Here is an 18545-nt window from a genome sequence, read left to right as displayed (position 1 = left end):
ACCATTTCATTCTCAAATGTATACAAGAAAAACGTATGTACCTACGCATCAAGAAGCACATAAAAGGGGTGCCTGGATGGCTCAGTGCATTAAGCATCCGATGCTTGATTTCAGCTAAGGTCATGATCTAAAGGTATGTAAAATGGAGCCCTGAGTCAGACTCTGCACTGACAGCATGGCACCTACATGGGATTCTTTGTCTCTCTCTGCCCCTCTCAACTATTTTTTGAATTACACTCCCTCTCTCAACTATTATTTGAAAAAGCACATGAAAGAAATGTTCTCAGCATCATTATTTGTAAGAAACAAATGCTAGTGAAAACAAACTTACATCAACAGTCAGGTACATAAGTGCAGTATACACATCAAGTAGAACACCTTTAATGAAAAACTACAATATGCAACAACACTTAGAAACAACATGTTAAACCAACCCAACATGGAAGAATACACACTGTGTGATTATACTCATGTCAAGTTCAAGTATGGATGGAACTAGTCTGTGGTGTTAAATGTCAGGACAATGTTTACTTGAGGGAGGAAGGATGGGCAGTAACTGGCAGGAGACATGATGCTCAAAATGTTTTACTTCTACTTCAAAATAACTCCTCTACCTATAGACTTAAGGTTTGGGTAGGTTTCTGTATGTATGTTATATAGAATGAAAGGGTTTTTTTTTTTTCCTATTTTTCAATGTCAAGATTAATTACTAGCTTAAAGTCGCAGCTGAGCTCTCTCATTCAGAATTAGTTTTTCTCTGAGTTCCCTATGGGCCCGATTTTTCTCACTCATGGCATTTAATTAACATGCCTTGAATTTTAGGCATGATGATTACATATGACATGGGCTAGGTAATTAAAAAGACCCTTTTTAACTAAAGTAAAGAAAGAGAAAACTGGGAAGAAAGATGTGATGACTAAATCTGGGTTTTGGTGGACTCCTCAACCTAACAATGGTAAACAATTATCCTGACCAGGTCCTTCAGCTCAAGCCAAATTCCTCTTTCTCACAGGTGCCCCTTATGCAGCTATGCAATGTTTTTTTTTCTTCCTTGATGAAAAGGGTACATTATGTGGTATATTTCCAAATACTGGAAAGCAATGAGCAAAGAACCCTCCTAAAAAATGACCCAATGTTGTGCTTCACAATATTTACAGGGACACGGTTCACAAAAACCAAGTAAGCCATCTCCCAGAGCTCAGCAGCACCATTCAGTCCTCAATTCGAGCTTTCCAGGAGCACAAAGTGAAGCTGTCAGCTTCACCTACACTTACAAACCTAGACCTTCAGAAACTCTATTGCTCATATCCTCACAATCAGACATAATTCTGCAGTAAAATCCATTTTACTGCTTCTTATAATCCCAGGTGGCCAAGGTATCAGCCTCCTAGGGGCATGTGTAAGTTGCCTTGAAGCCATTTAGTCCTGACCCTCTTTCTCAGAGAAAACAATCCTCCTGAGACTGAGTTTTTCATAAAGTCACAGAGCAGTCCTAGATGGCTGCATCACCTAACTCTCTGTGCTCAAGCCTGTCTTGCCCTCTACCTGTACACTCCCCCCCCAACACACATGTATGATGGGGCTTACTAAGGACATTCCCTATAGTATCATTCCCTATAGTACACTTTGCCCATTGTAGATAGTTGTTTCTTTACCAACTGAATGAAATATGGAACAGTGTGGAAATCATTCCCTTGGCTCAGTTTTTCAAAGTATGTGGAACGGGCCATGATTCATCTGTGCCAGAAAGATGCTTTCAGCTTTTAAATGCCCAATTGCATTTTTTTTTTCTTTACACAATTCCTATTTTAAATGAAGGAAGGAAGAAAAGGAAAGTAGGGGATTTCTTAAAATGTTTTTTTTTTTTTATTTTTGAAAGAGAGCGGGGGAGGGGACGGGCAAAGAGAGAGGGAGACACAGAATCCAAAGTAGGCTCCAGGCTCTGAGCTGTCAGCACAGAGCCCAACACGGGGCTCGAACTCATGAACCATGAGATCATGATCTGAGCCAAAGTTGGACACTTAACTGACTGAGCCACCCAGGCATGAGGAAGGGGACTTTCAAAGTTGCATTCAGCCATGCTCCCCAAACCCTGGAAGCAGGTGTTGAGCAGTGGAAATACAACCTTCACAATATTTACTCAATACTTGAGAATGCTCATTCAGGCTTCCAACAGTTCTGACTAGTCTGCCCTTTGCTCCCCACTTCTGTGCCACAAAGTCCTCACTGACAACTAGCACCTACTTCTTTCTAACAAATGTGAGGGCTGCTTGATGTTCCTTCTTTTGATTATTTTCCCTCAGGAATGCTATAGTTTGGATTCCCACTGTTTAGACTCATTTTGTTGTATATGTTTTCTTTTTGTTTTGTTCATTTCAATCTACTCTTTTGATAAACATTTCAAACAAGAGGCTCTAAGTTTCTAAGCCACTAAATATTATTCATTTATTCACTGGAGACTTGGCTATCCCAATCCTCCTTTATTGTTTTTATTCTTGCTGCTGCTGAGGCAAGTCTGTTTTTTTCTCCCCAAAACAGACATGGATCTGGTCTTCCCTCAGGCAATAAAACACCAGGCTTTGCACTTAAGCTAGCTGCTCTAACCAACCAACCAAACCCCAATTTTCAAAGGCTCAATGCTACAAATGTTTATCCTGGGAGACCTTCCCATCCTGTCAACGGAAGGGGAAAGAGAACAGCAAAGGCACCATAACTTCATTCAAAACAAAAGCACTCCCAGAAATTATAGGCACATTACTATCTCCACCCCTTGGCAATGGACCTGACAAATGTAGTCCCAGGAGGGCTAACTCCAAGTTACAAAAGGATGAGCATGAAATTTTGGTGGACAGTTAGCCAATTCACTCTGGTGCCCACAAAGTTCTCCCTTGACTTGTTAAGGGATTTCTAACATCCTCCTCTGCCAACTTTATTGGTCATTTAATGAAACATTTGTTGCAAATTATTATATGTTAGGCACAGTAGCAGGCCCTGGGAATATAAAGATGTGGTCCTTTCCCTCAAGATCTCAGGTTTAGTCCTAAATATAGAGATTGGATTGGTAAAACAATGTATCTAAACACCCTTGGAAGACAGCTATTAATTATTAAATACATAAGTATAAATGATTAAAGGTACTTAAGAGGAGAAATACTGGGGGGTATGGAAGGAAAACAGAAGGACGTGTCTTAGTGTGAAGGGGAGATTGAGGAACCAGTTCTCCAAAGAAGGGCCAATCCTTTGGTTTTCAACATTTTGTTTACTTTCTCTCAAAAATAATTTTCAATTACTATGTACCCAGTCCCATTTTTTACAGTTGACACCTGAAGTCTTTCATTGTAAATTGGATGAACAAGGCTTAATAGTCAGAAATACTTTTTCTCTTATTATTGTCACGAATTCACATTTATTTGTCTTCCCCTTAGAATTTCAGGTATTTTTTGCTTGTAAGCTTTTTAAATTTCTCATTCTATAATACATCTCTGCAAAAACACTACCTAAAGTCAAATTCAATTTTTAAAGTATTTTCTTTAAGTATAAGGCTTTAATTGTTAATGGTTGTTTTCTGGATGGTTGGTGATACTATCACCATATAATTGATAAAGGTAGAGAACAGAGAGGTGTTTGCCCAGGGTCTGACTGCAGGGAATGTTTTACTACAAAAGGGAAGAAAGGAGAGAATTTGGGGGGATGAGGAATGCTTGGGTATCTTAATTTGAGGGCATTTACACAATCTTTTGTATTTATCAAACTTCATAAAACTCAGTAATAAAGGGTCAAATTTTTAAAAATAAGTATATACAGATTTAGAAACTGAAGTATCATCATGACTGACATTTTTTCTTTGCAGCTCTTTTTTTCCCTTCTGAAACTCCAAAGCTTTCATTTTAGCCTATTTTTTCTCTAAAGAGATCTGTCCTCAATATTACCTGTATTTTCCTCAAAACACTGCTACTATCTTATTTAGATTCAGCAAATTTTGGAAAAGAATTAGCCTTTTGATGCTACCCAATTGAGAAGTTTACTTTCCTATTTGATAGACTGGTATTTGAAGAGACTAAACAGTACGAGTGGCAATGCATCATGCCATTAAGAGGAAAAAAAAATTCCAAGTATGCATAGGCATTATTTTTACTGAGTATTTTTCAGCAAGTTACTCTTTTAAATCCTAAGCATTAGAGTTAAGACTCCAGATGTTTTCTCCCAAGACATTGATAGAAGTCTATTTGACCTCAATTGTACTTTTCTTTCCTTTTTCTTTTCTATACTTTAAGCCTTAGAAGCTTTGTAAACAAATAAGGACTCTGACTTGCTGTGCAGAGGTGGAAACAAATATTGCAGTTACATAAACTAATATTGTATAACAGCCTGATGGGTCAACTATTTCACCATCAGAGAGGCAATGCCAGCATCCACATCAGTCAGCTGTCACCCCATAACCAAAATACTATCCAGAAGATGGCAGCGTAGGAGTATCCTGAAATCATCTCCTCCCACAGACCCACCAAATCCTTAGCTGCATATGGATAATTTCCCTCTGAAAAAGATCTGAAAACTAAATCAACTGCTTCTCCAAAACAAAAAGACCACATTGAGACTGGTAGGAAAGAGAGAGAGAGAGTGTCACCAAAACTCCCATTCCCCAGTGTGGCAACACACAATGGGCAAGAATCTCAACAGTCTGGTATTTCTCCTGGAAGAGCAAGGTATTCATGCCCCATACGAAGCACCCCAACCCCTGGGATATGCACAAGAAAGATGAGCCCCCTAAAACATCTAGCTTAGAAAATCAACAGGACTGATGTCCAGAGGTCCCAAAGTGTCAAAGGAAACAGATTCCTGTTTTGAAGGGTTTGCATGCAGTCTCAACTGCCCCCAACCCCAGAGGAAAAAAAAACAGTAATTTGAAAAGTGGTAGGCTGTATGTAAAAAAAAAAAAAAAAGTAATAAAATGTATTTGCTAACATAAAACCATCTACTGGAGGAATGGGATACAGTTGAAATTATCCCCAGAGATGGAGGCACTGGCAGGTAGCAATTTTGCTGCTAGTACAGAGCACTGGTAAGCTATCTTGGACATGGCACTTCCTGCCATCTTGCTGAGACAGGAGGAGCAGGCATTCACAGAACTATCCTGTTGCCTCACTGAAGCCATAGAGCATGTGTAGTTGCAGCACTCTCTTGCTTTCTGGCTGGGGCAGGTAGGCATGAACTATCATGGCATTTTCTCGCTCCCTGCCTAACGTCAACAAGCATGGGAAATTGTAACATCCGCTGCTCCCTGGCTTGGACTGGTGAGTGGAAGCAATCATGGGATTCTTCTACCCTCAGCCTAAAGCTGATGCGTGCACAAAGACAAGGCAGTCTTTCACTGCATTCCTGAAGAGCACAGAAGAACACCATCAAAACATTTTCCCACTGCCTTTCTGAAGCCAGTGAGTGTGCCCTGTGCCTCTACTTCTACCTAAAGCCAGAAGACATGCACAGTCCACACAAGGGATATTCTTGATTGCCTGGCCAAGACGGCTGGCATTCTTAAGCTTCAGAGGAAACAATGGGAAAGACTATTCTTGGCAGGCCGCCATACCTAGGGCATTACACAGACAGTGGACTTAAAGCAACCCCAGTCTTCCTGTGAAAAGCTTATGTACTTAGCCTGGAACTTCAGCCTGAGGGACAGGCTTCAGGTTCCCCACACATCCAGAGGCTAAGGGAAGTTCTCCCAGGAAAGATAATCAGAGAGACACAGTTTTTGCATATACCCTTTTGGCCTTGCTACAGTGAGAGATGAGACCTTGCAGAAAGAGTTTTTCTACACTTGACTGGAGCCCAGATTTTTACAACTGTGTTTACAACTGTTACATCTCCAGATCTCCTGATCTGGAAGTCAATAGGGTTTTAAATTGTGGCCCCATTGGATGGTATATGTTTGCAATACTTTAAAAGCTGCTGCTTGAGGTTTTGGCTTCCAATCAGCCTGAAAGTAGGTGCTACATAAGATTCTCCACTCCCAAATGGTCATTTGGGACAGGTCTCAGCACACCTTCAACAATGAGGCTATATCAAAAATAAATCAAAAAGTTTAGACAATCACAAAGATCCGAGAGACAACAAAGAGCAAGGAAAGGGTGAATGAGAAATTTCATCATCTACACGAGGCTATTCCTCAAGACAGAGGTAGCTGCCTCACCTTACACATAGAAACAAACACCAAGAGTCAGACAAAATGAGGAAAGAGAAATATATTCCAAATGAAAGAATAAAATAAAACCTCAAAAAGACCTTAATCATACAAAAATAATCAGCCTGATAAAGAATTCAAAGTAACAGTTATAAAGATGCTCACTGACCTTGGGAAAAGAACCGATGAACACATTGAGAACTTTAGCAAAGAGAAAATGCAAGAAAGTACCACAGAGACATCACAGAGCTGAAAAATACAATAACTGAACTGAAAATACACTAGAAGGGTTCAAAAGCAGAAAAAAATCAGTTCAAAAGCAGAAAAAAAAAAAAATCAATCAGTGAGCTGTTAGACAAGGCAACTGAACTCACCCAGACAGAGAAATAGAAAGGAAAAAGAATGTTTAAGAAAATGCCCCAGAGGGAGAAGAGCAAGAGACAGAAGACTTGTTTAAAGAAATAATGGCTAAAAACTTCCCTAACCTAGGAAGGAAACAGACTTCAAGATGCAGGAAGCCCAGAGAATTCCAAAATAGATGAATCCAAAGAGAACCACATCAAGACACATTATAATTAAAAAGTCCAAAGTTAAAGAGACAATTGTAAAAGCATGAGAAAAACAAATTGTTATATACAAGGGAAACCCCTAAGACTATCAGACAATTTCTCACCAGAAACTTTGTAGGCTAGGAGTGACAGGACATATACAAAATGTTGAAAGGAAAAAAACTTCCAACCAAAAATATTCTACCCAGTAAGTTTATCATTCAGAATTGAAGGAGAAATAAAGCGTTTTCCAAACACACAATATTTAAAGGAGTTTATCACTACTAAACTGGCTTTACAACACACGTTTTAGGGCTTAAGTTGAAAAGAAATGGAATTATTAACAAGAAAACATACAAAAGTAAAAATCTCATTGGAAACGATAAACATAGTAAAGGCAGTAAAGGATAATCAGTTATAAAGCTAGTTTTAAGATGAACTAAAACCACAATAATCAGTTAAAGGATACACAAAATAAAAAGGTGTAAAATGTGACATCAAAAACATAGAACATGGGGAAAGAGAATAAAAATTTGGTTTTGGAATATGTTCAAGTTTAAATTGCTATAAACTTAAAATAGACTATTATACATAGAATGATATATAAACCTCACAGTAACCACCAAGCAAAAAAATAAAATACACACATATAAAAGTGAGAAAATTAATTACATAACACTAAAAAAGTCATCAAACCACAAGGGAGGAGAGAAATAAGGAACATAGAGGAGCAATAAAAGCAGCAAGAAAACAACTAACAAAATGGAAATAAGTACTTATCTTTTAATAATCACTTTAAATGTAAATAGATTATATTCTCCAATCAAAGCAAGAGTGGCTGAATGGATAACAAGACACATCTATATAATAACTACAAGAGACTTGCTTTAGACGGACATAGGCAGACTAAAAGCATAGGGATGGAAAAATATATTCCAAGAAAATGGAAATGAGAAAGCTAGTGTGGCTATATACATATTGGACAAAATAGACTTTAAATAAAAGACTCAAAAATTAAAAAAAGACAGATTTGCACTACATAATGTTAAAAGGTTCAATCTAGCAAGAAGATATAATGTGCATAAACATTATAAATATTCATTCCACATAGGAGCACAAAAACATATAAAAAGCAAATATTAACAGACCTCAGAGAAATACTGATAACAACACAATAATAGCAGGGACTTTAACATCCCACTTGCATCAGTGGGTAGATCACCCAGACAGAAAATCAATACGGAATCATCTTAAAGAAACTAGAAAAAGAATGAAGCCCAAAGAGTAATAAAGATCAGAGAGAAAACAGACTAAAAATACAATAGAGAAGATCAATGAAGTTCTTTGAATGGACAAAATTGGCAGACCTTTAGCTAGACTCACCAAGGGAAAACAAGTCTCAAAAGAAAAATAAATCAGAGAATTCACAACAGAAATACAAAAAATAAGAAACTACTATGAACAATTATATGCCAACAAGTTGAACAACTGAGAAGAAATGAATAAATTCCTAGAAACTTACAATGTTCCAAGACTGAATCATGAAGAAATAGAAAATCTGAATAGACCAATTATTAGTAAGGACATTGAATCAGTAATCAACAATCTCCAAACAAACAGAACTCTAGGACCAGACAGCTTCACTGGTGAATTCTACCAAACATTCAAAGAAGATTTAACACTTATCCTTCTCAAACTTCTTCAAAAAAAATTGAAGGGTAGTTTCAAAATTCATTTTATAAGGCAAGCGTTAACCTAACACCAAAAACGGACAACAATACCACAAGAAAATTATAGGCTACTATCTCTGATAAATGCAGAAGCAAAAGTCCTCAACCAAACATTAACAAAATGAATTCAGCAACACATTAAAAGGAACCTACACCATGATCACATAGGATTTATTCCAGGGATGCAAGGATGGTTCAACATTTGCATATCAATCAGCATAATACACCAAAGTAACAAAATGAAAGCTAAAAATAAGATCATTTCAATAGATGCCAAAAAAAGTGCATTTGACAAAATCCAACATCCTTTTATGATAAAAACTCTCAAAAAAGGTATAGAGGGGATGTGCCACAACATGACAAAGGCCATACATGACAAACCTACAGCTAATATCATACTCAATGGTGAAAAACTGAAAGCCTTTCGTCTAAGATCATGAAAAAGAAAAGGATGCCCACTGTCACCACATAATATTGGAGATCCTAGCCACAGAAATTAGACAAGAAACAGAAGGCACACAAATTTAAAGGAAGAAGTAACACTGTCACTATTTGTAGATGACAGGACAGAATACATAAAAAACCCTAGGCTCCACTAAAAACGATTAGGACTAATAAATAAATTCAGTAAAGCTTCAGGATACAAAATTAATATACAATAGGTAGGGAAGGATCACTGGTGAGATCCCTGGGTGAGACTTGTACGCCCACCCCCATCCTGGCCCCCAGCACCCACCCAGTCATCATCAAAGTGATGCTTGTCTTCAACAACCATGGGAAACTGCATCTCTCCAAGTTCTATCAGCTCAACTTGTTATTCACAATAACAAAGCATCAGGGAGACATTCCATTTGGTATCTAATAGAGATGAAATGTTTGTAATTTCCTAGAAAAAGGACTGTTAATTGGAGACTCTGACAACAAACTGATTTTTAGGCATTATGTAACATTATATTTTGTCTTCTGGGTGGATTCTTCAGCAAGTGAACTTGGCATTTTAGATCTACTTCAATGATTCATGGAAACATGAGACACGTGCTTTGAAAATGCCTGTGAACCGGATTTAATTTTCTATTGTAGATGAGGTTCACAATATTCTCGAAGAAGTGGTGATGGGGGAATGATACTAGACACCAATATGAATGAGGCTCTTACACCAAATGATACACAAAATAAACTGGAGAAACATGAAGCTGGCTTAGAGGGGGCTCCAGCCCATGCTCTATTAGCTGTAAAGAATATGAATCTTCCTGATATCCCAAGAAATATTATAATTGGTGACATCAGTATAGAAATGCCAAATCTGCCCTCTTTAAACAAAAAATTTTAAAGGCCACTCCCAAGTAAAGTCAGAAAAGTCATTTAGCTTTACCATGCAGTTGTTTACCAAAAATAGAGGAAGAGAGTCTCAACTTTTGTTCTTGGATTTAAGTCAGGGTACTATCATAGAGGTTGTATAAAATCAGTATGGAAGCTTTTCCTGCTCAGTGATTTTGAAATTGCATTGCTCCAATGTTATATTTCTCTTTTCTAAACTGCATTCCTATGCCCACCTAAGGCATGCTTCTATGGATTGGCTACTAAAATATTTCAATAAGTGTTTGAGACATTCCTTTAAATTATGTACAATCCAAAATGTTGGTATTTTGTATGGATCACAAGTGTAGCATTCCATAATTCTTTCTGCTATTTGTCACAATTTTTAAAGAACTGAGTATGTACTGCATGAAAACATTAGGAACTTTCTTAGTTTAAATAAACTCCAGTTAAAAAGGAACTTCTCTCTTAGTTTAAATAAACTGCAGTTAAAAAGGTAACTGGACTTCTTTTTTTTTTTTTTTTTTAAGTTTACTTATTTTGAGAGAGAGACACACACACACACACAAAGTGTGAGCAGGGGAGGGGCAGAGAAAGGGAGAGACAATTCAAAGCAGGCTCTTCACCACCAGTGTACAGCCCAATGTGGGGCTCAAACTCACAAAGCATGAGATCATGACATGAGCCGAGATCAAGAGTTGATGCTTAACCAATTGAGCCACGCAGGTGCCCCAGTAACAGGACTTCTAAAGTACCTCTCTGTTTGTCTGATACCTACACTTTAGCAATAACTTTTTCATGACCCTCTGACTCAGCTAATAAGGTATATTTTATCACTGTTAAAAAATATATACAAAAATCCATTGCACTTCTATATACAATAAACTATCAGAAAAATCAAGAAAACAATCCCACTTACAACTTCATCAAAAGAATAAAATTCCTAGGAACAAATTTAACCCAGAGGGTGAAAGGTCTGTACATTGAAAACTTTAAGATACTGGTAAAGGAAATTGAAGACACAAATAAATAATCCATCAAGCTCATGGATTAAAGAATATTGTTAAAATATCTATATTATTCAAAGCAATCAAAAGATTCCATACAATCTCTATCAAAATTCCAGTAGCATTTTTCAGAGAAATAATTCTAAAATTTATATGAAACCATAAAATATCCTGAATAGCAAAACAATCTTAAGAGCAAAGCGAGTGGTATCATGCTCCTTGATTTCAAACTACACCATAAAGCTATGGTAATTAAAACAGGATGGTATGGCACAAAAGCAGACACATAGATCAGTGCAAAAGAATATACAGCCCAGCAATAAATCCATGCATATATGGTCAATTAATTAATGACAAGGAAGCCAAGAATATACAAGGGGGAAAGGATAATATTTTCAATAAATGGTTTTCAGAAAATTTGACAGTTATGTGCACAAGAATGAAACTGGACCATTGTAATTTAAAATGGATTAAAGGCTTGAATGTAGGACTTAAAACCAGTAAACTCCTGGAAGAAAACATAAGCTGTAAGCAATTTGATCTTAGTGATTTTCCTTGGATCTGTCTCTAAAGGTAAGGAAAACAAAAGTAAAAACAAACAAGTACAACTATACCAAGCTAAAAAAAAAAAAAACCAAACAAACAAAAACAAAAAAAAAATTTCTGCACAGCAAAGGAAACTATCAACAGCTAACAAAAAAAGAGGCAACCTTCTCAACGGGAGATAGTATCTGCAAATTACAAGTTTATTAATATCCAAAATATATTTTAAAAACTCATACAGCCCAAAAATAAAACAAAAACTGATTTAAAAATGCATCTGAATAGACATTTTTTTCCAAAGATGACATGCAGATGGCCAGAAGGCATGTGAAATTATGCACAACATCCCTAATCATCAGGGAAATACAAATCCAAGCCACAATGAGATATCACTTTACACTTGTCAAATGATGATTATCAAATAGAAAAAGATAATAAGAAGTGGATGGCACATCCTCACCACTTATTATCTTTGCCTTTTTTTAAAACAGTATTGAGATTCCTCAAAAAGTTAGAAATAGAAACACCAGAAGATCCAGCAACTCCACTACCGAGTACCTACCTATTTGAAGAAAACAAAACACTAACTTAAAAAGATATATGTACCCTCACGTTCACTGCTAAATTATTTACAATAGCCAAGATACGCAAACAACTTAGATGTCCATTGTTAGATGAATGAAGATGTGATGTATATACACATAATAGAATGCTACTCAGCCATAAAAAATCACGAAATCCTACCATTTGTGACAACATGGTTAGACCTTGAGGGTATCATGCTAAGTGGAACCAAATCATAAGACAAATACCACATGATTTCACATGTATGTGAAGTCTCAAAAACAAACCAAGGCAAAACCCAGATGTATAAATACACAGAACAGACTGATGTTTGCCAGAGGAGATGGGAGAGAGGTGTTGGGGGGGGGGGGGTGTAAAATGAGTGAAAGGGACCAAGAAGTACAAATTTCCAGGAATAAAATAAGTCATGGAGGTGCAACGTACAGGATGAGGAATAGAGTCAATAATAATATATTAACTTTGGTGACAGATGGGAACTAGACTTATTGTGGTGATCATTTTGCATCACATATGAATGTGAAATCACTATGTTGTACACTTGAAGCTAATATTGTCAGTTATACCGTACAATTGCTTTATGTCAATAAGACGGGCCAATCTTTGAGAGAGTGAAAAGTTTAATGAAATCTTTCTGTTTATCTGTAAAAAAAACAAAACACAAAAAACTACCCAATTTGTAAACACTCACTGCCAAATTCTCTTAGTCCAACACTTTTTGACTCACTGCATAATTCAGTGTGGTAGTCCGTGCTCAGGTCTAGTACACTTTACTGCAAGCCTATACAGAAGAACAAGAGCTGACTGGCCAGGATCCCACCTACTGGAGTCCCAGTTCTCAGCTCTGCTGTTAATTCTCTGGGGGAATTAACTACCAACCATATGATGTGACTTTATAGGATCAGTAGAGCTTCTTCCAACTACTAAAGAAGTCCAATTTACTACTTGATATTTGCAAGTTAAACATTACAGCTTAATTCCTTAATCTTAATTTTAGCCCTCTCTTAAATCTGTGGCACTTATTTGAGATTTAGGTAATTCTTTGCAGCAGGGTCCTAGCCATAAAAGGCATTGCCCAAGAGGGTAAAGTGCCCAGTTCTCAGGTAGTATGGACATAATTAAAAGCCTAAATAGAAAGAAGAGGACTTGGAAATAAACTTGACGTATTCCATAGTTTATTGTTGACTCAGCTTAAGGCACTGCCAAAGCCTGATTAAGAAGAGATTAAATATTCTCTGAGCAGGTGCTGTGACTATTAGTCCACTCTAATGGATTGCTCTATACTAAACCTTCAAGGAATTCTTTCTCTGATCAACAATAAGCTTACAACAGCCAATGATTTTCTCTCTTCTCCCTCTACTCTTCTCAACGAGTTTCTATGTGCCACTAGTTTCTACAAAAAATGACTCAATGAGAAAAGGTCCCTAAGATTTTCTTCTCCTTAGAAATTTGAAAAGCCAAACAGTGATCTTTTTTCTACATTCTTCCTTTCATACCAAGAGTTGCTATGTATCCTTTCCTTCAACTTACCTTTCAACGTTTCGTCAATCTTGACTGCATTTCTAATGTGAACTTTACAAGAGTGCAGTATAATACTGGTTTGTCAACTGCTACCTTCCAGATCTATTGCATTGAACTAGAAACATCCCCCCCCCCCAAATCTTTATTGCGTAGGTTTATATGCTTTGCTGAACATAATATAAACCCAGCAGAAATATTAAATCATGCTGAGGTTAAATCTGGTGTCAGTGAAACTACTTCAGACAAACAAGATTCTTAACATATTAGTATCACATTGTGGGTAGTAGGGCATGCTAAGCCTTGATATACATAGGACAAGAGTGGGAGCAAGGAGCTGGAAATAGAACCAGGGGTAGGGATGAGCACTGGATGGATTTAGACTTGCCTTCCCCCTAGGAATAGCAGATAATTTATATCATAGTCCAAAAGAGTGGTGTTAGTTCCAAGCATCCCTAATGTTAATAAGGATTCCATCTGCTGGACACCAGGAGTCACCAGGCAAAGGCAATGCACAAAGTCAGGTGGGTGGTGGCCTCAGAGTTTGGGTGGTCCATTTAATTTGGAACAAGACCCCCTTTCAATGGCTGGAACTCAGGGAAACAGCATCCAGCTGCCAAATTACAGGGAATGTCAAGTGCTAGGCATGTTGACAAGACCCTAGTCAGTTGGGCTGGAGTTCAAGGCAAGCCTCCAAAACCAGCAGGGGAACTGAATTACTAAGCAGAAATAAAGACACTGTCCCACACAGTTTCACACAGTAGGCTAAGACTAGATGGACAGACAGCTGCTCACTGCAGGGGAGCCATGCTTAGGAGCATAAAACTAATTTCGGATTTAGGTGACTTGCAGGTATCATGTGACTTGATCAAGATTGGCAGAGGAATCTGGCAGAAAGGAGCCTAGGGGCTGAAGGCATGGACCATGCAGATGAATGGGGATATGGAAAACAGAAGTAGATGATTCATCAGTACAGGTTGGATTTTGTCTTAGCTGTAAGATTTAACTCTTCTTTTCCAACACAGTCACTTGGGATTCTGAATTAACCAGTCTTCTGGTCTATTGAATTAATTGTGAAATTGTCAGTTACCCTTACTCTAGCCCCAGTGGACTCCAACCAAATAAAAAGGCTGATACCCAGTTACTCAAATATTCTGTGTTTTCACAAATGTGTAATGAAAATGAGCAGCAAGACCTGCATCAAAAGCCCCTTTACAAGAGGTGAGAATGACGCAATGGCAATATTTGACATCGGGTGTGGTAACATTTGTTATCCCAAGTACATCTTCTCAACTCAGCTGCCAGAATCTGCACTTCCACCAAGAGGAGTTAACACCTTTGGAATTCTTTTCCTGGGATCTTATCCCAAAGGCAATAACTGAAATATGGATTAATTTGCATGTTTTTGAATTATCAGAGCTTCGCCTCCCAATATCAGGAAGCTGGGCAGTAAGAGTGAACCAGGAATTTGGGGTTTTAAGGAAGCAGTGTTGAAAGAAAGCAGAAGATGTTGACAAGTAATGAGGAAAGTGCCAGAGTTCACCTGGAAAACTGAAACTGCCCCATACGTAATAATGAAGAAAAGAAGGGGTGGGGAGGACAAAGAGAGGCACAGAGCCTAAAAGCCAACCTTGGCTGCTCCATAACGTTCCTAGTGACTCTGAAAGCAGGTATCATACCTGAGGGTCTAACAGAAATTTTAAAGGATGTCTAAAAAGGCTATACTACACCTACATTTTACTTATTTGGGGCTTATGGTACTACTCAAATAACACCCTCAAATTAGAAAAACAAAATGACATTCCAAAGGTGTAGTTTTCACTTGTTCTCCACTCCAAGTACTTTTTCAAAGCCATTTTTGCTTCTGCACTCTGGCCTAGGGCCAACCCTCATTTTTCAGTGCCTTAACTATAGCCACCACCTTCTGACTGGTCTCTCTTCTTCCCTCCAACTCTGCCTTATTGAACTGAAAAATGCACATTTTGTCATTCCTCTGATCAAAGTCCTTCAATGGTTTTCAATTGTGTACAGAACAAATTCTGAGTCTTAAACAGATTGCATGAAGATTCTCTCCCATGGTGCTTCTGACCCATCTGGCTTTTTCTCTCATTTGGGGACTCATACTTTACCCTCTAACACCAGCAAACTCTTTGTAGTTTCCTGTACCCATCATGCCAAGTCTTGTACTCCTGAGCCTTACTGGAGCAACTCAGCTTGTAGAAATCAAGTATCACAAAAGACATGAAGAAGCAGGGGCCAGTCTCTAGGCTCAAATTGCCATATTAATTTCCCTTCTGCTTACAGAAGGTTAGTTTCATTGTAAAGACGAAAAAATGCAGAGACCATAGACACCTTGGCATTATCAAGCATTTATGGAGAACCCACAGAATACCAACTTAAACATGCAAGATGATCACATTCATTTATGAATTACGTGAATACAATTATGAATATATAACTGTATTCCACATTTGGCATCTTTAAGTATCCTTAAAGACTAAACAAAATGAAAAAGTATAAAAATTATTTCTGGATTAGTAACATGAATCTTTGTCAATACTCAAAAAAAAAAAAAAAAAAAAAAAAAAAAAAAAAAAAAACTCATTTAGTACAAGGAGCTTGCAGGGAGTGGCCTCCAAAGAATAACCCAAAGTGGAGATGTTAGATTCCTTAACCTGACCTTCATGTTTTCAGAGTGTTGTGTTTTTTTGTTGTTGTTGTTTTTGTTTTTTTAAGTGACCAGCATGAATCTATCAGGTTTGGACTTATTTACCAAGCTCCTGAGACTAATCTATAAAATAAGAAGGATATTTTTTTTCATGAGTAAGAAATATAACTGCAAAAGGAACATTCAATTTTAAATGCCGCCCAACACATTCTTGCCCAGGATGCAAAGTATAATCAACATACCTATTAATTTGTAATGAGAATCAAAACTGCTGAGACATCAATCAAGCTCTCTGTCTAGTACATATTCTTTCCACAGGCATATAGGGAGCAAATGAGGAGTTTCTTAGGGAGAATGTAATCAAATCCCTAATAGTGGCATGAATAGAATGATAACATCGACCTAAGATAATGTGTTGATAGGACTAAGTCTATTCTCAAGACCACAATGTTGACTGGTGTGCCTAACATTTAACACTTGAATTCACATTTTTATTCACTTCCATATAAGTGTCATGGAGTTTTTCTAGATAGGGTAATAAATTCCATAATCCAATCAACTGCTAACAGCCAGGTAGCCATTTTCTCCTAAAGCTAAATTTTCATCTTTCTGCTCCACTCTATTATTTGTTACTTCCTAAACTGAATCCTCAGAATAATTTATTTTTGCTATTTCCAAATTCCTAAGAAATGGAAGACAAATCTTAATATTTTAAGAGCTCTTAAAAAATAAAAATATCCTGATAAAAAATGATAAAAGAAAATAAAGGCAATTTAAAGATAAAAGTATCCAGAGAATGTATATAAATTATTCATTTTCTCTAGGGCCAAAAGAAATGCCAATTTCAACTATGTCAAGATACCTTTAGGGTTATCAAGATGTCAACACATGGATACACAAACACATGTGTATTTTTTTTCCAGGATTGGTAAGAAAAAAAAAAAAAAAAAAAGCTCCCGCTGGTAATTCTGAGGCCACTTGTGTATGGACTACTGGTTTGGAAACCATCCCTTCTTCTACATTATAAGTTTTCCAATTTGTATCCTATTTATGGTTAATAGATTTTTAAAAATCCAAAGCTCTGATAGGGATAATGAAGGATTATATTAATAAACATACTCCTATAATCTTTGAGTTACAACAGGTGACAGGCTGTAACTGAACCAGTATCTTATTTTTTCCTCTTTGGTACTGTTGAACCCTGTGCCGACTGCATCAACACAGTATTTGTGGGCAGGAATTAACCCATGTTGTTACATTGATACCCTGAGTGACGTTGATCTGCACAGATTGTGTCAAGCCTTCTTAGCATCTTAATTAATCTGCTTCAGTTCTTAGGAAGTATTCTTTATGAGACAGAACAAACTGTAGGGAAATGGACTTCATTTATTAATTCCATTTTGCATCACTGTTAAGTGATGCATGTACATTCCCAAAAGATGTGAAGGCCAAAGCTCATGCATGGGACCTTGCCTGCCCACTCCACTCCGTAGCCCACTCTGACCTACCCCTTCCTTTGTATCAAATATTCTCTGTACTTCTCAACTTGGCCTTTAGGAGTTTCATTATTCATTCAACCCTGAGAGAAAGCAATTTTGCAATGATATCAAGAAGTTGAAAGTGATTTATATACTTAAGTAGCCTTATTTTTAACTACTTATCATAAGGAGATAATCAGTATTTTTATGAGGGAAGGACAATTATTACTACACTCTTCATATAACCTCTGATTATGGAAAAAGATATATAATGTTTATGTAAAATGATATTTTCTGCAACATTATAATACTCCTGAACTTGGAAATACCTTAAATATTCAACAGATGTTGAATCTCAACAGTTAGAGGATAGAAAATTGAGAAGACATTAAAATATAGGTTTTTGATTTATAAGCTAGAAAATGGAAATGTTTATAATAAAATTTTAGGCATTAAAGTTTCAATGAAACACAATTTCAATTTTGTATATATAAAAAGTTGTGTGCTTTATAAATAACTTGAGGGAATATTACCAAAACTGAATAGTTTAGGTGGTAGAATTAGAAAAAGAAAATGATAAAATAAAAATTGTCCTAAGAGTTCCTCCCTTAATCAGCATGTCTTCCCACTTTAATTTTTATCTCAAAGTAGTAATTAAATACAGTAATAAATGCAAAAGTAACTGCCCTTTGAATTAACCCACACTTACCCCAACCCTGCTGCCAAGATGCAACCACTATGCATTCTTTAGGTTTCTTCTTTCTCATGGTTACCTCCATATTGCTAAGCCATACTCATATATTAACATTCAATATTCTCTTTGCTGTACTGTAATAGATGTCAATTTAGATATCTTATACAATATGTTTTTTGCTCTCTATCATCATAATAGCTTGGACCATTTTCAGTTAACACTATAAAAGTATTTGATATTATAAGTAATTTTTATTTACTGAGAGCCAAATAATATATC

The 18545-nt window shown here is 36.8% G+C and overlaps 1 long non-coding RNA gene and 1 pseudogene across 3 annotated transcripts in view; both read left to right on the top strand.

Annotated features, from left to right (window-relative positions):
- Nucleotides 1–18545, top strand: part of LOC144613945 (uncharacterized) — a 108696-nt gene that overhangs the window by 29989 nt on the left and 60162 nt on the right. The gene's annotated exons all lie outside the window — the stretch shown is intronic.
- LOC132665015 (AP-3 complex subunit sigma-1-like) lies at nucleotides 5255–9789 on the top strand (annotated as a pseudogene).

This window comes from Panthera onca, chromosome D3 (genome assembly GCF_046562875.1).
Source record: "Panthera onca isolate mPanOnc1 chromosome D3, mPanOnc1 haplotype 2, whole genome shotgun sequence".
Taxonomy (NCBI): Eukaryota; Metazoa; Chordata; class Mammalia; order Carnivora; family Felidae; genus Panthera; species Panthera onca.
This window is presented reverse-complemented; position numbering and strand designations above follow the sequence as displayed.